We start from the raw sequence: 22742 nt of genomic DNA on the forward strand, positions 1-22742 counted from the left end.
ACCGTAACCCTGGGCCCTGACCCTGACCCTAAAACAACCCTAATCCTGGGCCCTGGCACAAAAACAACCCTAACCCTGGGCCCAGGACCTGACCCTAAAACAACCCTAACCCTGGGCCCTGGCCCTGACCCTAAAACAACCCTAACCCTGGGCCCTGGCCTGACCCTAAAACAACCCTAACCCTGGGCCCTGGACATGACCCTAAAACACCCCTAACCCTGAGCCCTGGCACTGACCCTATAACAAGCCTAACCCTGGGCCCTGGCCCTGACCCTAAAACAACCTTAAACCTGGGCCCTCGCCCTGACCCTAAAACAAGCCTAACCCTGGGCCCTGGCCCTGACCCTAAAACAACCCTAACGCTGGGCCCTGTCCCTGACCCTAAAACAAGCCTAACCCTGGGCCCTGGCCCTGACCCTAAAACAAGCCTAACCCTGGGACCTGTCCCGGACCCTAAAAGAAGCCTAACCCAGGGCCCTGGCCCTGACCCTAAAACAACCCTAACGCTGGGACCTGGCCCTGACCCTAAAACACCCCTAAACCTGGGCCCTGGCCCTGACCCTAAAACAATCCTAATGCTGGGCCCTGGCACTGACCTTAAACAAACCTGAACCTGGGCCCTGGCCCTGACCCTAAAACAACCCGAACCCTGGTCCCTGGCACTAAAACAAGCCTAACCCTGGTCCCTGGCCCTGACCTTAAAACAACCGTAACCCTGGGCCCTGGCACTAAAACAAGCCTAACACTGGGCCCAGGTCCTGACCCTAAAACAACCCTAACCCTGGGCCCTGGCCCTGACCCTAAAACAAGCATAACCCTGGGCCATGGCCCTGACCCTAAAACAACCCTAACCATGGGCCCTGTCCCTGACCCTAAAACAAGCCTAACGCTCGGCCCTGGCCCTGACCCTAAAACACGCCTAACCCTGGGCCCTGGCCCTGACCCTAAAACAAGCCTAAACCTGGGACCTGGCCCTGACCCTACAACAACCCTAACCCTGGGCCCTGGCCCTGACCCTAAAACAACCCTAACCCTGGGACCTGGCCCTGACCTAAAACAAACCTGACCCTGGGCCCTGGCCCTGACCCTAAAACAACCCTAACCCTGGGCCCTGGCACTAAAACAAGCCTAACACTGGGCCCAGGTCCTGACCCTAAAACAACCCTAACCCTGGGCCCTGGCCCTGACCCTAAAACAAGCATAACCCTGGGCCATGGCCCTGACCCTAAAACAACCCTAACCATGGGCCCTGTCCCTGGCCCTAAAACAAGCCTAACGCTCGGCCCTGGCCCTGACCCTAAAACACGCCTAACCCTGGGCCCTGGCCCTGACCCTAAAACAAGCCTAAACCTGGGACCTGGCCCTGACCCTACAACAACCCTAACCCTGGGCCCTGGCCCTGACCCTAAAACAACCCTAACCCTGGGACCTGGCCCTGACCTAAAACAACCCTAACCCTGGGCCCTGGCCGTGACCTAAAACAACCCTAACCCTGGGCCCTGGCCCTGACACTAAAACAACCCTAACCATGGACCCTGGCACTAAAACAAGCCTAATCCTGGGCCCAGGTCCTGATCCTAAAACAACCCTAACCCTGGGCCCTGTCCTTGACCCTAAAACAAGCCTAATCCTGGGCCCTGGCCCTGAACCTAAAACAACCCTAACACTGGGCCCTGGCCCTGAGCCTAAAACAAGCCTAACCCTAGGCCCTGTCCTTGACCCTAAAACAAGCCTAATCCTGGGCCCTGGCCCTGAACCTAAAACAACCCTAACAGTGGGCCCTGGCCCTGAGCCTAAAACAAGCCTAAACCTGGGCCCTGGCCCTCACCCTAAAACAACCCTAATGCTGGGCCCTGGCCCTGACCTAAAACAAACCTGACCCTGGGCCCTGGCCCTGACCCTAAAACAACCCTAACCCTGGGCCCTGGCCCAGACCCTAAAACAACCCTATCCCTGGGCCCTGGCCATGACCTAAAACAACCGTAACCCTGGGCCCTGACCCTGACCCTAAAACAACCCTAATCCTGGGCCCTGGCACAAAAACAACCCTAACCCTGGGCCCTGGCCCTGACCCTAAAACAACCTTAAACCTGGGCCCTCGCCCTGACCCTAAAACAAGCCTAACCCTGGGCCCTGGCCCTGACCCTAAAACAACCCTAACGCTGGGCCCTGTCCCTGACCCTAAAACAAGCCTAACCCTGGGCCCTGGCCCTGACCCTAAAACAAGCCTAACCCTGGGACCTGTCCCGGACCCTAAAAGAAGCCTAACCCAGGGCCCTGGCCCTGACCCTAAAACAACCCTAACGCTGGGACCTGGCCCTGACCCTAAAACACCCCTAAACCTGGGCCCTGGCCCTGACCCTAAAACAATCCTAATGCTGGGCCCTGGCACTGACCTTAAACAAACCTGAACCTGGGCCCTGGCCCTGACCCTAAAACAACCCGAACCCTGGTCCCTGGCACTAAAACAAGCCTAACCCTGGTCCCTGGCCCTGACCTTAAAACAACCGTAACCCTGGGCCCTGGCACTAAAACAAGCCTAACACTGGGCCCAGGTCCTGACCCTAAAACAACCCTAACCCTGGGCCCTGGCCCTGACCCTAAAACAAGCATAACCCTGGGCCATGGCCCTGACCCTAAAACAACCCTAACCATGGGCCCTGTCCCTGACCCTAAAACAAGCCTAACGCTCGGCCCTGGCCCTGACCCTAAAACACGCCTAACCCTGGGCCCTGGCCCTGACCCTAAAACAAGCCTAACCCTGGGACCTGGCCCTGACCCTACAACAACCCTAACCCTGGGCCCTGGCCCTGACCCTAAAACAACCCTAACCCTGGGACCTGGCCCTGACCTAAAACAACCCTAACCCTGGGCCCTGGCCCTGACCTAAAACAACCCTAAACCTGGGCCCTGGCCCTGACACTAAAACAACCCTAACCATGGACCCTGGCACTAAAACAAGCCTAATCCTGGGCCCAGGTCCTGATCCTAAAACAACCCTAACCCTGGGCCCTGTCCTTGACCCTAAAACAAGCCTAATCCTGGGCCCTGGCCCTGAACCTAAAACAACCCTAACACTGGGCCCTGGCCCTGAGCCTAAAACAAGCCTAACCCTGGGCCCTGTCCTTGACCCTAAAACAAGCCTAATCCTGGGCCCTGGCCCTGAACCTAAAACAACCCTAACAGTGGGCCCTGGCCCTGAGCCTAAAACAAGCCTAAACCTGGGCCCTGGCCCTCACCCTAAAACAACCCTAATGCTGGGCCCTGGCCCTGACCTAAAACAAACCTGACCCTGGGCCCTGGCCCTGACCCTAAAACAACCCTAACCCTGGGCCCTGGCCCAGACCCTAAAACAACCCTATCCCTGGGCCCTGGCCATGACCTAAAACAACCGTAACCCTGGGCCCTGACCCTGACCCTAAAACAACCCTAATCCTGGGCCCTGGCACAAAAACAACCCTAACCCTAGGCCCAGGACCTGACCCTAAAACAACCCTAACCCTGGGCCCTGGCCCTGACCCTAAAACAACCCTAACCCTGGGCCCTGGCCTGACCCTAAAACAACCCTAACCCTGGGCCCTGGACATGACCCTAAAACACCCCTAACCCTGAGCCCTGGCACTGACCCTATAACAAGCCTAACCCTGGGCCCTGGCCCTGACCCTAAAACAACCTTAAACCTGGGCCCTCGCCCTGACCCTAAAACAAGCCTAACCCTGGGCCCTGGCCCTGACCCTAAAACAACCCTAACGCTGGGCCCTGTCCCTGACCCTAAAACAAGCCTAACCCTGGGCCCTGGACCTGACCCTAAAACAAGCCTAACCCTGGGACCTGTCCCGGACCCTAAAAGAAGCCTAACCCAGGGCCCTGGCCCTGACCCTAAAACAACCCTAACGCTGGGACCTGGCCCTGACCCTAAAACACCCCTAAACCTGGGCCCTGGCCCTGACCCTAAAACAATCCTAATGCTGGGCCCTGGCACTGACCTTAAACAAACCTGAACCTGGGCCCTGGCCCTGACCCTAAAACAACCCGAACCCTGGTCCCTGGCACTAAAACAAGCCTAACCCTGGTCCCTGGCCCTGACCTTAAAACAACCGTAACCCTGGGCCCTGGCACTAAAACAAGCCTAACACTGGGCCCAGGTCCTGACCCTAAAACAACCCTAACCCTGGGCCCTGGCCCTGACCCTAAAACAAGCATAACCCTGGGCCATGGCCCTGACCCTAAAACAACCCTAAACATGGGCCCTGTCCCTGACCCTAAAACAAGCCTAAGGCTCGGCCCTGGCCCTGACCCTAAAACACGCCTAACCCTGGGCCCTGGCCCTGACCCTAAAACAAGCCTAACCCTGGGACCTGTCCCGGACCCTAAAAGAAGCCTAACCCAGGGCCCTGGCCCTGACCCTAAAACAACCCTAACCCTGGGACCTGGCCCTGACCCTAAAACACCCCTAAACCTGGGCCCTGGCCCTGACCCTAAAACAATCCTAATGCTGGGCCCTGGCACTGACCTTAAACAAACCTGAACCTGGGCCCTGGCCCTGACCCTAAAACAATCCGAACCCTGGGCCCTGGCACTAAAACAAGCCTAACACTGGTCCCTGGCCCTGACCTTAAAACAACCGTAACCCTGGGCCCTGGCACTAAAACAAGCCTAACACTGGGCCCAGGTCCTGACCCTAAAACAACCCTAACCCTGGGCCCTGGCCCTGACCCTAAAACAAGCATAACCCTGGGCCATGGCCCTGACCCTAAAACAACCCTAACCATGGGCCCTGTCCCTGACCCTAAAACAAGCCTAACGCTCGGCCCTGGCCCTGACCCTAAAACACGCCTAACCCTGGGCCCTGGCCCTGACCCTAAAACAAGCCTAAACCTGGGACCTGGCCCTGACCCTACAACAACCCTAACCCTGGGCCCTGGCCCTGACCCTAAAACAACCCTAACCCTGGGACCTGGCCCTGACCTAAAACAACCCTAACCCTGGGCCCTGGCCCTGACCTAAAACAACCCTAAACCTGGGCCCTGGCCCTGACACTAAAACAACCCTAACCATGGACCCTGGCACTAAAACAAGCCTAATCCTGGGCCCAGGTCCTGATCCTAAAACAACTCTAACCCTGGGCCCTGTCCTTGACCCTAAAACAAGCCTAATCCTGGGCCCTGGCCCTGAACCTAAAACAACCCTAACACTGGGCCCTGGCCCTGAGCCTAAAACAAGCCTAACCCTGGGCCCTGTCCTTGACCCTAAAACAAGCCTAATCCTGGGCCCTGGCCCTGAACCTAAAACAACCCTAACAGTGGGCCCTGGCCCTGAGCCTAAAACAAGCCTAAACCTGGGCCCTGGCCCTCACCCTAAAACAACCCTAATGCTGGGCCCTGGCCCTGACCTAAAACAAACCTGACCCTGGGCCCTGGCCCTGACCCTAAAACAACCCTAACCCTGGGCCCTGGCCCAGACCCTAAAACAACCCTATCCCTGGGCCCTGGCCATGACCTAAAACAACCGTAACCCTGGGCCCTGACCCTGACCCTAAAACAACCCTAATCCTGGGCCCTGGCACAAAAACAACCCTAACCCTGGGCCCAGGACCTGACCCTAAAACAACCCTAACCCTGGGCCCTGGCCCTGACCCTAAAACAACCCTAACCCTGGGCCCTGGCCTGACCCTAAAACAACCCTAACCCTGGGCCCTGGACATGACCCTAAAACACCCCTAACCCTGAGCCCTGGCACTGACCCTATAACAAGCCTAACCCTGGGCCCTGGCCCTGACCCTAAAACAACCTTAAACCTGGGCCCTCGCCCTGACCCTAAAACAAGCCTAACCCTGGGCCCTGGCCCTGACCCTAAAACAACCCTAACGCTGGGCCCTGTCCCTGACCCTAAAACAAGCCTAACCCTGGGCCCTGGCCCTGACCCTAAAACAAGCCTAACCCTGGGACCTGTCCCGGACCCTAAAAGAAGCCTAACCCAGGGCCCTGGCCCTGACCCTAAAACAACCCTAACGCTGGGACCTGGCCCTGACCCTAAAACACCCCTAAACCTGGGCCCTGGCCCTGACCCTAAAACAATCCTAATGCTGGGCCCTGGCACTGACCTTAAACAAACCTGAACCTGGGCCCTGGCCCTGACCCTAAAACAACCCGAACCCTGGTCCCTGGCACTAAAACAAGCCTAACCCTGGTCCCTGGCCCTGACCTTAAAACAACCGTAACCCTGGGCCCTGGCACTAAAACAAGCCTAACACTGGGCCCAGGTCCTGACCCTAAAACAACCCTAACCCTGGGCCCTGGCCCTGACCCTAAAACAAGCATAACCCTGGGCCATGGCCCTGACCCTAAAACAACCCTAACCATGGGCCCTGTCCCTGACCCTAAAACAAGCCTAACGCTCGGCCCTGGCCCTGACCCTAAAACACGCCTAACCCTGGGCCCTGGCCCTGACCCTAAAACAAGCCTAAACCTGGGACCTGGCCCTGACCCTACAACAACCCTAACCCTGGGCCCTGGCCCTGACCCTAAAACAACCCTAACCCTGGGACCTGGCCCTGACCTAAAACAACCCTAACCCTGGGCCCTGGCCCTGACCTAAAACAACCCTAAACCTGGGCCCTGGCCCTGACACTAAAACAACCCTAACCATGGACCCTGGCACTAAAACAAGCCTAATCCTGGGCCCAGGTCCTGATCCTAAAACAACCCTAACCCTGGGCCCTGTCCTTGACCCTAAAACAAGCCTAATCCTGGGCCCTGGCCCTGAACCTAAAACAACCCTAACACTGGGCCCTGGCCCTGAGCCTAAAACAAGCCTAACCCTGGGCCCTGTCCTTGACCCTAAAACAAGCCTAATCCTGGGCCCTGGCCCTGAACCTAAAACAACCCTAACAGTGGGCCCTGGCCCTGAGCCTAAAACAAGCCTAAACCTGGGCCCTGGCCCTCACCCTAAAACAACCCTAATGCTGGGCCCTGGCCCTGACCTAAAACAAACCTGACCCTGGGCCCTGGCCCTGACCCTAAAACAACCCTAACCCTGGGCCCTGGCCCAGACCCTAAAACAACCCTATCCCTGGGCCCTGGCCATGACCTAAAACAACCGTAACCCTGGGCCCTGACCCTGACCCTAAAACAACCCTAATCCTGGGCCCTGGCACAAAAACAACCCTAACCCTAGGCCCAGGACCTGACCCTAAAACAACCCTAACCCTGGGCCCTGGCCCTGACCCTAAAACAACCCTAACCCTGGGCCCTGGCCTGACCCTAAAACAACCCTAACCCTGGGCCCTGGACATGACCCTAAAACACCCCTAACCCTGAGCCCTGGCACTGACCCTATAACAAGCCTAACCCTGGGCCCTGGCCCTGACCCTAAAACAACCTTAAACCTGGGCCCTCGCCCTGACCCTAAAACAAGCCTAACCCTGGGCCCTGGCCCTGACCCTAAAACAACCCTAACGCTGGGCCCTGTCCCTGACCCTAAAACAAGCCTAACCCTGGGCCCTGGCCCTGACCCTAAAACAAGCCTAACCCTGGGACCTGTCCCGGACCCTAAAAGAAGCCTAACCCAGGGCCCTGGCCCTGACCCTAAAACAACCCTAACGCTGGGACCTGGCCCTGACCCTAAAACACCCCTAAACCTGGGCCCTGGCCCTGACCCTAAAACAATCCTAATGCTGGGCCCTGGCACTGACCTTAAACAAACCTGAACCTGGGCCCTGGCCCTGACCCTAAAACAACCCGAACCCTGGTCCCTGGCACTAAAACAAGCCTAACCCTGGTCCCTGGCCCTGACCTTAGAACAACCGTAACCCTGGGCCCTGGCACTAAAACAAGCCTAACACTGGGCCCAGGTCCTGACCCTAAAACAACCCTAACCCTGGGCCCTGGCCCTGACCCTAAAACAAGCATAACCCTGGGCCATGGCCCTGACCCTAAAACAACCCTAAACATGGGCCCTGTCCCTGACCCTAAAACAAGCCTAAGGCTCGGCCCTGGCCCTGACCCTAAAACACGCCTAACCCTGGGCCCTGGCCCTGACCCTAAAACAAGCCTAACCCTGGGACCTGTCCCGGACCCTAAAAGAAGCCTAACCCAGGGCCCTGGCCCTGACCCTAAAACAACCCTAACCCTGGGACCTGGCCCTGACCCTAAAACACCCCTAAACCTGGGCCCTGGCCCTGACCCTAAAACAATCCTAATGCTGGGCCCTGGCACTGACCTTAAACAAACCTGAACCTGGGCCCTGGCCCTGACCCTAAAACAATCCGAACCCTGGGCCCTGGCACTAAAACAAGCCTAACACTGGTCCCTGGCCCTGACCTTAAAACAACCGTAACCCTGGGCCCTGGCACTAAAACAAGCCTAACACTGGGCCCAGGTCCTGACCCTAAAACAACCCTAACCCTGGGCCCTGGCCCTGACCCTAAAACAAGCATAACCCTGGGCCATGGCCCTGACCCTAAAACAACCCTAACCATGGGCCCTGTCCCTGACCCTAAAACAAGCCTAACGCTCGGCCCTGGCCCTGACCCTAAAACACGCCTAACCCTGGGCCCTGGCCCTGACCCTAAAACAAGCCTAACCCTGGGACCTGGCCCTGACCCTACAACAACCCTAACCCTGGGCCCTGGCCCTGACCCTAAAACAACCCTAACCCTGGGACCTGGCCCTGACCTAAAACAACCCTAACCCTGGGCCCTGGCCCTGACCTAAAACAACCCTAAACCTGGGCCCTGGCCCTGACACTAAAACAACCCTAACCATGGACCCTGGCACTAAAACAAGCCTAATCCTGGGCCCAGGTCCTGATCCTAAAACAACCCTAACCCTGGGCCCTGTCCTTGACCCTAAAACAAGCCTAATCCTGGGCCCTGGCCCTGAACCTAAAACAACCCTAACACTGGGCCCTGGCCCTGAGCCTAAAACAAGCCTAACCCTGGGCCCTGTCCTTGACCCTAAAACAAGCCTAATCCTGGGCCCTGGCCCTGAACCTAAAACAACCCTAACAGTGGGCCCTGGCCCTGAGCCTAAAACAAGCCTAAACCTGGGCCCTGGCCCTCACCCTAAAACAACCCTAATGCTAGGCCCTGGCCCTGACCTAAAACAAACCTGACCCTGGGCCCTGGCCCTGACCCTAAAACAACCCTAACCCTGGGCCCTGGCCCAGACCCTAAAACAACCCTATCCCTGGGCCCTGGCCATGACCTAAAACAACCGTAACCCTGGGCCCTGACCCTGACCCTAAAACAACCCTAATCCTGGGCCCTGGCACAAAAACAACCCTAACCCTGGGCCCAGGACCTGACCCTAAAACAACCCTAACCCTGGGCCCTGTCCCTGACCCTAAAACAAGCCTAACCCTGGGCCCTGGCCCTGACCCTAAAACAAGCCTAACCCTGGGACCTGTCCCGGACCCTAAAAGAAGCCTAACCCAGGGCCCTGGCCCTGACCCTAAAACAACCCTAACGCTGGGACCTGGCCCTGACCCTAAAACACCCCTAAACCTGGGCCCTGGCCCTGACCCTAAAACAACCCTAATGCTGGGCCCTGGCACTGACCTTAAACAAACCTGAACCTGGGCCCTGGCCCTGACCCTAAAACAACCCGAACCCTGGTCCCTGGCACTAAAACAAGCCTAACCCTGGTCCCTGGCCCTGACCTTAAAACAACCGTAACCCTGGGCCCTGGCACTAAAACAAGCCTAACACTGGGCCCAGGTCCTGACCCTAAAACAACCCTAACCCTGGGCCCTGGCCCTGACCCTAAAACAAGCATAACCCTGGGCCATGGCCCTGACCCTAAAACAACCCTAACCATGGGCCCTGTCCCTGACCCTAAAACAAGCCTAACGCTCGGCCCTGGCCCTGACCCTAAAACACGCCTAACCCTGGGCCCTGGCCCTGACCCTAAAACAAGCCTAAACCTGGGACCTGGCCCTGACCCTACAACAACCCTAACCCTGGGCCCTGGCCCTGACCCTAAAACAACCCTAACCCTGGGACCTGGCCCTGACCTAAAACAACCCTAACCCTGGGCCCTGGCCCTGACCTAAAACAACCCTAAACCTGGGCCCTGGCCCTGACACTAAAACAACCCTAACCATGGACCCTGGCACTAAAACAAGCCTAATCCTGGGCCCAGGTCCTGATCCTAAAACAACCCTAACCCTGGGCCCTGTCCTTGACCCTAAAACAAGCCTAATCCTGGGCCCTGGCCCTGAACCTAAAACAACCCTAACACTGGGCCCTGGCCCTGAGCCTAAAACAAGCCTAACCCTGGGCCCTGTCCTTGACCCTAAAACAAGCCTAATCCTGGGCCCTGGCCCTGAACCTAAAACAACCCTAACAGTGGGCCCTGGCCCTGAGCCTAAAACAAGCCTAAACCTGGGCCCTGGCCCTCACCCTAAAACAACCCTAATGCTGGGCCCTGGCCCTGACCTAAAACAAACCTGACCCTGGGCCCTGGCCCTGACCCTAAAACAACCCTAACCCTGGGCCCTGGCACTAAAACAAGCCTAACACTGGGCCCAGGTCCTGACCCTAAAACAACCCTAACCCTGGGCCCTGGCCCTGACCCTAAAACAAGCATAACCCTGGGCCATGGCCCTGACCCTAAAACAACCCTAACCATGGGCCCTGTCCCTGGCCCTAAAACAAGCCTAACGCTCGGCCCTGGCCCTGACCCTAAAACACGCCTAACCCTGGGCCCTGGCCCTGACCCTAAAACAAGCCTAAACCTGGGACCTGGCCCTGACCCTACAACAACCCTAACCCTGGGCCCTGGCCCTGACCCTAAAACAACCCTAACCCTGGGACCTGGCCCTGACCTAAAACAACCCTAACCCTGGGCCCTGGCCCTGACCTAAAACAACCCTAACCCTGGGCCCTGGCCCTGACACTAAAACAACCCTAACCATGGACCCTGGCACTAAAACAAGCCTAATCCTGGGCCCAGGTCCTGATCCTAAAACAACCCTAACCCTGGGCCCTGTCCTTGACCCTAAAACAAGCCTAATCCTGGGCCCTGGCCCTGAACCTAAAACAACCCTAACACTGGGCCCTGGCCCTGAGCCTAAAACAAGCCTAACCCTGGGCCCTGTCCTTGACCCTAAAACAAGCCTAATCCTGGGCCCTGGCCCTGAACCTAAAACAACCCTAACAGTGGGCCCTGGCCCTGAGCCTAAAACAAGCCTAAACCTGGGCCCTGGCCCTCACCCTAAAACAACCCTAATGCTGGGCCCTGGCCCTGACCTAAAACAAACCTGACCCTGGGCCCTGGCCCTGACCCTAAAACAACCCTAACCCTGGGCCCTGGCCCAGACCCTAAAACAACCCTATCCCTGGGCCCTGGCCATGACCTAAAACAACCGTAACCCTGGGCCCTGACCCTGACCCTAAAACAACCCTAATCCTGGGCCCTGGCACAAAAACAACCCTAACCCTGGGCCCTGGCCCTGACCCTAAAACAACCTTAAACCTGGGCCCTCGCCCTGACCCTAAAACAAGCCTAACCCTGGGCCCTGGCCCTGACCCTAAAACAACCCTAACGCTGGGCCCTGTCCCTGACCCTAAAACAAGCCTAACCCTGGGCCCTGGCCCTGACCCTAAAACAAGCCTAACCCTGGGACCTGTCCCGGACCCTAAAAGAAGCCTAACCCAGGGCCCTGGCCCTGACCCTAAAACAACCCTAACGCTGGGACCTGGCCCTGACCCTAAAACACCCCTAAACCTGGGCCCTGGCCCTGACCCTAAAACAATCCTAATGCTGGGCCCTGGCACTGACCTTAAACAAACCTGAACCTGGGCCCTGGCCCTGACCCTAAAACAACCCGAACCCTGGTCCCTGGCACTAAAACAAGCCTAACCCTGGTCCCTGGCCCTGACCTTAAAACAACCGTAACCCTGGGCCCTGGCACTAAAACAAGCCTAACACTGGGCCCAGGTCCTGACCCTAAAACAACCCTAACCCTGGGCCCTGGCCCTGACCCTAAAACAAGCATAACCCTGGGCCATGGCCCTGACCCTAAAACAACCCTAAACATGGGCCCTGTCCCTGACCCTAAAACAAGCCTAAGGCTCGGCCCTGGCCCTGACCCTAAAACACGCCTAACCCTGGGCCCTGGCCCTGACCCTAAAACAAGCCTAACCCTGGGACCTGTCCCGGACCCTAAAAGAAGCCTAACCCAGGGCCCTGGCCCTGACCCTAAAACAACCCTAACCCTGGGACCTGGCCCTGACCCTAAAACACCCCTAAACCTGGGCCCTGGCCCTGACCCTAAAACAATCCTAATGCTGGGCCCTGGCACTGACCTTAAACAAACCTGAACCTGGGCCCTGGCCCTGACCCTAAAACAATCCGAACCCTGGGCCCTGGCACTAAAACAAGCCTAACACTGGTCCCTGGCCCTGACCTTAAAACAACCGTAACCCTGGGCCCTGGCACTAAAACAAGCCTAACACTGGGCCCAGGTCCTGACCCTAAAACAACCCTAACCCTGGGCCCTGGCCCTGACCCTAAAACAAGCATAACCCTGGGCCATGGCCCTGACCCTAAAACAACCCTAACCATGGGCCCTGTCCCTGACCCTAAAACAAGCCTAACGCTCGGCCCTGGCCCTGACCCTAAAACACGCCTAACCCTGGGCCCTGGCCCTGACCCTAAAACAAGCCTAAACCTGGGACCTGGCCCTGACCCTACAACAACCCTAACCCTGGGCCCTGGCCCTGACCCTAAAACAACCCTAACCCTGGGACCTGGCCCTGACCTAAAACAACCCTAACCCTGGGCCCTGGCCCTGACCTAAAACAACCCTAAACCTGGGCCCTGGCCCTGACACTAAAACAACCCTAACCATGGACCCTGGCACTAAAACAAGCCTAATCCTGGGCCCAGGTCCTGATCCTAAAACAACTCTAACCCTGGGCCCTGTCCTTGACCCTAAAACAAGCCTAATCCTGGGCCCTGGCCCTGAACCTAAAACAACCCTAACACTGGGCCCTGGCCCTGAGCCTAAAACAAGCCTAACCCTGGGCCCTGTCCTTGACCCTAAAACAAGCCTAATCCTGGGCCCTGGCCCTGAACCTAAAACAACCCTAACAGTGGGCCCTGGCCCTGAGCCTAAAACAAGCCTAAACCTGGGCCCTGGCCCTCACCCTAAAACAACCCTAATGCTGGGCCCTGGCCCTGACCTAAAACAAACCTGACCCTGGGCCCTGGCCCTGACCCTAAAACAACCCTAACCCTGGGCCCTGGCCCAGACCCTAAAACAACCCTATCCCTGGGCCCTGGCCATGACCTAAAACAACCGTAACCCTGGGCCCTGACCCTGACCCTAAAACAACCCTAATCCTGGGCCCTGGCACAAAAACAACCCTAACCCTGGGCCCAGGACCTGACCCTAAAACAACCCTAACCCTGGGCCCTGGCCCTGACCCTAAAACAACCCTAACCCTGGGCCCTGGCCTGACCCTAAAACAACCCTAACCCTGGGCCCTGGACATGACCCTAAAACACCCCTAACCCTGAGCCCTGGCACTGACCCTATAACAAGCCTAACCCTGGGCCCTGGCCCTGACCCTAAAACAACCTTAAACCTGGGCCCTCGCCCTGACCCTAAAACAAGCCTAACCCTGGGCCCTGGCCCTGACCCTAAAACAACCCTAACGCTGGGCCCTGTCCCTGACCCTAAAACAAGCCTAACCCTGGGCCCTGGCCCTGACCCTAAAACAAGCCTAACCCTGGGACCTGTCCCGGACCCTAAAAGAAGCCTAACCCAGGGCCCTGGCCCTGACCCTAAAACAACCCTAACGCTGGGACCTGGCCCTGACCCTAAAACACCCCTAAACCTGGGCCCTGGCCCTGACCCTAAAACAATCCTAATGCTGGGCCCTGGCACTGACCTTAAACAAACCTGAACCTGGGCCCTGGCCTTGACCCTAAAACAACCCGAACCCTGGTCCCTGGCACTAAAACAAGCCTAACACTGGTCCCTGGCCCTGACCTTAAAACAACCGTAACCCTGGGCCCTGGCACTAAAACAAGCCTAACACTGGGCCCAGGTCCTGACCCTAAAACAACCCTAACCCTGGGCCCTGGCCCTGACCCTAAAACAAGCATAACCCTGGGCCATGGCCCTGACCCTAAAACAACCCTAAACATGGGCCCTGTCCCTGACCCTAAAACAAGCCTAAGGCTCGGCCCTGGCCCTGACCCTAAAACACGCCTAACCCTGGGCCCTGGCCCTGACCCTAAAACAAGCCTAACCCTGGGACCTGTCCCGGACCCTAAAAGAAGCCTAACCCAGGGCCCTGGCCCTGACCCTAAAACAACCCTAACCCTGGGACCTGGCCCTGACCCTAAAACACCCCTAAACCTGGGCCCTGGCCCTGACCCTAAAACAATCCTAATGCTGGGCCCTGGCACTGACCTTAAACAAACCTGAACCTGGGCCCTGGCCCTGACCCTAAAACAATCCGAACCCTGGGCCCTGGCACTAAAACAAGCCTAACACTGGTCCCTGGCCCTGACCTTAAAACAACCGTAACCCTGGGCCCTGGCACTAAAACAAGCCTAACACTGGGCCCAGGTCCTGACCCTAAAACAACCCTAACCCTGGGCCCTGGCCCTGACCCTAAAACAAGCATAACCCTGGGCCATGGCCCTGACCCTAAAACAACCCTAACCATGGGCCCTGTCCCTGACCCTAAAACAAGCCTAACGCTCGGCCCTGGCCCTGACCCTAAAACACGCCTAACCCTGGGCCCTGGCCCTGACCCTAAAACAAGCCTAAACCTGGGACCTGGCCCTGACCCTACAACAACCCTAACCCTGGGCCCTGGCCCTGACCCTAAAACAACCCTAACCCTGGGACCTGGCCCTGACCTAAAACAACCCTAACCCTGGGCCCTGGCCCTGACCTAAAACAACCCTAAACCTGGGCCCTGGCCCTGACACTAAAACAACCCTAACCATGGACCCTGGCACTAAAACAAGCCTAATCCTGGGCCCAGGTCCTGATCCTAAAACAACTCTAACCCTGGGCCCTGTCCTTGACCCTAAAACAAGCCTAATCCTGGGCCCTGGCCCTGAACCTAAAACAACCCTAACACTGGGCCCTGGCCCTGAGCCTAAAACAAGCCTAACCCTGGGCCCTGTCCTTGACCCTAAAACAAGCCTAATCCTGGGCCCTGGCCCTGAACCTAAAACAACCCTAACAGTGGGCCCTGGCCCTGAGCCTAAAACAAGCCTAAACCTGGGCCCTGGCCCTCACCCTAAAACAACCCTAATGCTGGGCCCTGGCCCTGACCTAAAACAAACCTGACCCTGGGCCCTGGCCCTGACCCTAAAACAACCCTAACCCTGGGCCCTGGCCCAGACCCTAAAACAACCCTATCCCTGGGCCCTGGCCATGACCTAAAACAACCGTAACCCTGGGCCCTGACCCTGACCCTAAAACAACCCTAATCCTGGGCCCTGGCACAAAAACAACCCTAACCCTGGGCCCAGGACCTGACCCTAAAACAACCCTAACCCTGGGCCCTGGCCCTGACCCTAAAACAACCCTAACCCTGGGCCCTGGCCTGACCCTAAAACAACCCTAACCCTGGGCCCTGGACATGACCCTAAAACACCCCTAACCCTGAGCCCTGGCACTGACCCTATAACAAGCCTAACCCTGGGCCCTGGCCCTGACCCTAAAACAACCTTAAACCTGGGCCCTCGCCCTGACCCTAAAACAAGCCTAACCCTGGGCCCTGGCCCTGACCCTAAAACAACCCTAACGCTGGGCCCTGTCCCTGACCCTAAAACAAGCCTAACCCTGGGCCCTGGCCCTGACCCTAAAACAAGCCTAACCCTGGGACCTGTCCCGGACCCTAAAAGAAGCCTAACCCAGGGCCCTGGCCCTGACCCTAAAACAACCCTAACGCTGGGACCTGGCCCTGACCCTAAAACACCCCTAAACCTGGGCCCTGGCCCTGACCCTAAAACAATCCTAATGCTGGGCCCTGGCACTGACCTTAAACAAACCTGAACCTGGGCCCTGGCCCTGACCCTAAAACAACCCGAACCCTGGTCCCTGGCACTAAAACAAGCCTAACACTGGTCCCTGGCCCTGACCTTAAAACAACCGTAACCCTGGGCCCTGGCACTAAAACAAGCCTAACACTGGGCCCAGGTCCTGACCCTAAAACAACCCTAACCCTGGGCCCTGGCCCTGACCCTAAAACAAGCATAACCCTGGGCCATGGCCCTGACCCTAAAACAACCCTAACCATGGGCCCTGTCCCTGACCCTAAAACAAGCCTAACGCTCGGCCCTGGCCCTGACCCTAAAACACGCCTAACCCTGGGCCCTGGCCCTGACCCTAAAACAAGCCTAAACCTGGGACCTGGCCCTGACCCTACAACAACCCTAACCCTGGGCCCTGGCCCTGACCCTAAAACAACCCTAACCCTGGGACCTGGCCCTGACCTAAAACAACCCTAACCCTGGGCCCTGGCCCTGACCTAAAACAACCCTAAACCTGGGCCCTGGCCCTGACACTAAAACAACCCTAACCATGGACCCTGGCACTAAAACAAGCCTAATCCTGGGCCCAGGTCCTGATCCTAAAACAACCCTAACCCTGGGCCCTGTCCTTGACCCTAAAACAAGCCTAATCCTGGGCCCTGGCCCTGAACCTAAAACAACCCTAACACTGGGCCCTGGCCCTGAGCCTAAAACAAGCCTAACCCTGGGCCCTGTCCTTGACCCTAAAACAAGCCTAATCCTGGGCCCTGGCCCTGAACCTAAAACAACCCTAACAGTGGGCCCTGGCCCAGACCCTAAAACAACCCTATCCCTGGGCCCTGGCCATGACCTAAAACAACCGTAACCCTGGGCCCTGACCCTGACCCTAAAACAACCCTAATCCTGGGCCCTGGCACAAAAACAACCCTAACCCTGGGCCCAGGACCTGACCCTAAAACAACCCTAACCCTGGGCCCTGGCCCTGACCCTAAAACAACCCTAACCCTGGGCCCTGGCCTGACCCTAAAACAACCCTAACCCTGGGCCCTGGACATGACCCTAAAACACCCCTAACCCTGAGCCCTGGCACGGACCCTATAACAAGCCTAACCCTGGGCCCTGGCCCTGACCCTAAAACAACCTTAAACCTGGGCCCTCGCCCTGACCCTAAAACAAGCCTAACCCTGGGCCCTGGCCCTGACCCTAAAACAACCCTAACGCTGGGCCCTGTCCCTGACCCTAAAACAAGCCTAACCCTGGGCCCTGGCCCTGACCCTAAAACAAGCCTAACCCTGGGACCTGTCCCGGACCCTAAAAGAAGCCTAACCCAGGGCCCTGGCCCTGACCCTAAAACAACCCTAACGCTGGGACCTGGCCCTGACCCTAAAACACCCCTAAACCTGGGCCCTGGCCCTGACCCTAAAACAATCCTAATGCTGGGCCCTGGCACTGACCTTAAACAAACCTGAACCTGAGCCCTGGCCCTGACCCTAAAACAACCCGAACCCTGGTCCCTGGCACTAAAACAAGCCTAACCCTGGTCCCTGGCCGTGACCTTAAAACAACCGTAACCCTGGGCCCTGGCACTAAAACAAGCCTAACACTGGGCCCAGGTCCTGACCCTAAAACAACCCTAACCCTGGGCCCTGGCCCTGACCCTAAAACAAGCATAACCCTGGGCCATGGCCCTGACCCTAAAACAACCCTAACCATGGGCCCTGTCCCTGACCCTAAAACAAGCCTAACGCTCGGCCCTGGCCCTGACCCTAAAACACGCCTAACCCTGGGCCCTGGCCCTGACCCTAAAACAAGCCTAAACCTGGGACCTGGCCCTGACCCTACAACAACCCTAACCCTGGGCCCTGGCCCTGACCCTAAAACAACCCTAACCCTGGGACCTGGCCCTGACCTAAAACAACCCTAACCCTGGGCCCTGGCCCTGACCTAAAACAACCCTAAACCTGGGCCCTGGCCCTGACACTAAAACAACCCTAACCATGGACCCTGGCACTAAAACAAGCCTAATCCTGGGCCCAGGTCCTGATCCTAAAACAACCCTAACCCTGGGCCCTGTCCTTGACCCTAAAACAAGCCTAATCCTGGGCCCTGGCCCTGAACCTAAAACAACCCTAACACTGGGCCCTGGCCCTGAGCCTAAAACAAGCCTAACCCTGGGCCCTGTCCTTGACCCTAAAACAAGCCTAATCCTGGGCCCTGGCCCTGAACCTAAAACAACCCTAACAGTGGGCCCTGGCCCTGAGCCTAAAACAAGCCTAAACCTGGGCCCTGGCCCTCACCCTAAAACAACCCTAATGCTGGGCCCTGGCCCTGACCTAAAACAAACCTGACCCTGGGCCCTGGCCCTGACCCTAAAACAACCCTAACCCTGGGCCCTGGCCCAGACCCTAAAACAACCCTATCCCTGGGCCCTGGCCATGACCTAAAACAACCGTAACCCTGGGCCCTGACCCTGACCCTAAAACAACCCTAATCCTGGGCCCTGGCACAAAAACAACCCTAACCCTAGGCCCAGGACCTGACCCTAAAACAACCCTAACCCTGGGCCCTGGCCCTGACCCTAAAACAACCCTAACCCTGGGCCCTGGCCTGACCCTAAAACAACCCTAACCCTGGGCCCTGGACATGACCCTAAAACACCCCTAACCCTGAGCCCTGGCACGGACCCTATAACAAGCCTAACCCTGGGCCCTGGCCCTGACCCTAAAACAACCTTAAACCTGGGCCCTCGCCCTGACCCTAAAACAAGCCTAACCCTGGGCCCTGGCCCTGACCCTAAAACAACCCTAACGCTGGGCCCTGTCCCTGACCCTAAAACAAGCCTAACCCGGGGCCCTGGCCCTGACCCTAAAACAACCCTAACGCTGGGACCTGGCCCTGACCCTAAAACACCCCTAAACCTGGGCCTTGGCCCTGACCCTAAAACAACCCTAACGCTGGGACCTGGCCCTGACCCTAAAACACCCCTAAACCTGGGCCCTGGCCCTGACCCTAAAACAATCCTAATGCTGGGCCCTGGCACTGACCTTAAACAAACCTGAACCTGGGCCCTGGCCCTGACCCTAAAACAACCCGAACCCTGGTCCCTGGCACTAAAACAAGCCTAACCCTGGTCCCTGGCCCTGACCTTAAAACAACCGTAACCCTGGGCCCTGGCACTAAAACAAGCCTAACACTGGGCCCAGGTCCTGACCCTAAAACAACCCTAACCCTGGGCCCTGGCCCTGACCCTAAAACAAGCATAACCCTGGGCCATGGCCCTGACCCTAAAACAACCCTAACCATGGGCCCTGTCCCTGACCCTAAAACAAGCCTAACGCTCGGCCCTGGCCCTGACCCTAAAACACGCCTAACCCTGGGCCCTGGCCCTGACCCTAAAACAAGCCTAAACCTGGGACCTGGCCCTGACCCTACAACAACCCTAACCCTGGGCCCTGGCCCTGACCCTAAAACAACCCTAACCCTGGGACCTGGCCCTGACCTAAAACAACCCTAACCCTGGGCCCTGGCCCTGACCTAAAACAACCCTAAACCTGGGCCCTGGCCCTGACACTAAAACAACCCTAACCATGGACCCTGGCACTAAAACAAGCCTAATCCTGGGCCCAGGTCCTGATCCTAAAACAACCCTAACCCTGGGCCCTGTCCTTGACCCTAAAACAAGCCTAATCCTGGGCCCTGGCCCTGAACCTAAAACAACCCTAACACTGGGCCCTGGCCCTGAGCCTAAAACAAGCCTAACCCTGGGCCCTGTCCTTGACCCTAAAACAAGCCTAATCCTGGGCCCTGGCCCTGAACCTAAAACAACCCTAACAGTGGGCCCTGGCCCTGAGCCTAAAACAAGCCTAAACCTGGGCCCTGGCCCTCACCCTAAAACAACCCTAATGCTGGGCCCTGGCCCTGACCTAAAACAAACCTGACCCTGGGCCCTGGCCCTGACCTTAAAACAACCCTAACCCTGGGCCCTGGCACTAAAACAAGCCTAACACTGGGCCCAGGTCCTGACCCTAAAACAACCCTAACCCTGGGCCCTGGCCCTGACCCTAAAACAAGCATAACCCTGGGCCATGGCCCTGACCCTAAAACAACCCTAACCATGGGCCCTGTCCCTGACCCTAAAACAAGCCTAACGCTCGGCCCTGGCCCTGACCCTAAAACACGCCTAACCCTGGGCCCTGGCCCTGACCCTAAAACAAGCCTAAACCTGGGACCTGGCCCTGACCCTACAACAACCCTAACCCTGGGCCCTGGCCCTGACCCTAAAACAACCCTAACCCTGGGACCTGGCCCTGACCTAAAACAACCCTAACCCTGGGCCCTGGCCCTGACCTAAAACAACCCTAAACCTGGGCCCTGGCCCTGACACTAAAACAACCCTAACCATGGACCCTGGCACTAAAACAAGCCTAATCCTGGGCCCAGGTCCTGATCCTAAAACAACCCTAACCCTGGGCCCTGTCCTTGACCCTAAAACAAGCCTAATCCTGGGCCCTGGCCCTGAACCTAAAACAACCCTAACACTGGGCCCTGGCCCTGAGCCTAAAACAAGCCTAACCCTGGGCCCTGTCCTTGACCCTAAAACAAGCCTAATCCTGGGCCCTGGCCCTGAACCTAAAACAACCCTAACAGTGGGCCCTGGCCCTGAGCCTAAAACAAGCCTAAACCTGGGCCCTGGCCCTCACCCTAAAACAACCCTAATGCTGGGCCCTGGCCCTGACCTAAAACAAACCTGACCCTGGGCCCTGGCCCTGACCCTAAAACAACCCTAACCCTGGGCCCTGGCCCAGACCCTAAAACAACCCTATCCCTGGGCCCTGGCCATGACCTAAAACAACCGTAACCCTGGGCCCTGACCCTGACCCTAAAACAACCCTAATCCTGGGCCCTGGCACAAAAACAACCCTAACCCTGGGCCCAGGACCTGACCCTAAAACAACCCTAACCCTGGGCCCTGGCCCTGACCCTAAAACAACCCTAACCCTGGGCCCTGGCCTGACCCTAAAACAACCCTAACCCTGGGCCCTGGACATGACCCTAAAACACCCCTAACCCTGAGCCCTGGCACTGACCCTATAACAAGCCTAACCCTGGGCCCTGGCCATGACCCTAAAACAACCTTAAACCTGGGCCCTCGCCCTGACCCTAAAACAAGCCTAACCCTGGGCCCTGGCCCAGACCCTAATACCACCCTATCCCTGGGCCCTGGCCATGACCTAAAACAACCGTAACCCTGGGCCCTGACCCTGACCCTAAAACAACCCTAATCCTGGGCCCTGGCACAAAAACAACCCTAACACTGGGCCCAGGACCTGACCCTAAAACAAGCCTAACCCTGGGCCCTGGCCCTGACCCTAAAACAACCCTAACGCTGGGCCCTGTCCCTGACCCTAAAACAAGCCTAACCCTGGGCCCTGGCCCTGACCCTAAAACAATCCTAACCCTGGGACCTGTCCCGGACCCTAAAAGAAGCCTAACCCAGGGCCCTGGCCCTGACCCTAAAACAACCCTAACGCTGGGACCTGGCCCTGACCCTAAAACACCCCTAAACCTGGGCCCTGGCCCTGACCCTAAAACAATCCTAATGCTGGGCCCTGGCACTGACCTTAAACAAAGCTGAACCTGGGCCCTGGCCCTGACCCTAAAACAACCCGAACCCTGGTCCCTGGCACTAAAACAAGCCTAACCCTGGTCCCTGGCCCTGACCTTAAAACAACCGTAACCCTGGGCCCTGGCACTAAAACAAGCCTAACACTGGGCCCAGGTCCTGACCCTAAAACAACCCTAACCCTGGGCCCTGGCCCTGACCCTAAAACAAGCATAACCCTGGGCCATGGCCCTGACCCTAAAACAACCCTAACCATGGGCCCTGTCCCTGACCCTAAAACAAGCCTAAGGCTCGGCCCTGGCCCTGACCCTAAAACACGCCTAACCCTGGGCCCTGGCCCTGACCCTAAAACAAGCCTAAACCTGGGACCTGGCCCTGACCCTACAACAACCCTAACCCTGGGCCCTGGCCCTGACCCTAAAACAACCCTAACCCTGGGACCTGGCCCTGACCTAAAACAACCCTAACCCTGGGCCCTGGCCCTGACCTAAAACAACCCTAAACCTGGGCCCTGGCCCTGACACTAAAACAACCCTAACCATGGACCCTGGCACTAAAACAAGCCTAATCCTGGGCCCAGGTCCTGATCCTAAAACAACCCTAACCCTGGGCCCTGTCCTTGACCCTAAAACAAGCCTAATCCTGGGCCCTGGCCCTGAACCTAAAACAACCCTAACACTGGGCCCTGGCCCTGAGCCTAAAACAAGCCTAACCCTGGGCCCTGTCCTTGACCCTAAAACAAGCCTAATCCTGGGCCCTGGCCCTGAACCTAAAACAACCCTAACAGTGGGCCCTGGCCCTGAGCCTAAAACAAGCCTAAACCTGGGCCCTGGCCCTCACCCTAAAACAACCCTAATGCTGGGCCCTGGCCCTGACCTAAAACAAACCTGACCCTGGGCCCTGGCCCTGACCCTAAAACAACCCTAACCCTGGGCCCTGGCCCAGACCCTAAAACAACCCTATCCCTGGGCCCTGGCCATGACCTAAAACAACCGTAACCCTGGGCCCTGACCCTGACCCTAAAACAACCCTAATCCTGGGCCCTGGCACAAAAACAACCCTAACCCTGGGCCCAGGACCTGACCCTAAAACAACCCTAACCCTGGGCC

This window comes from Gorilla gorilla, chromosome 2 (assembly GCF_029281585.2).
Source record: "Gorilla gorilla gorilla isolate KB3781 chromosome 2, NHGRI_mGorGor1-v2.1_pri, whole genome shotgun sequence".
Lineage (NCBI taxonomy): Eukaryota > Metazoa > Chordata > Mammalia > Primates > Hominidae > Gorilla > Gorilla gorilla.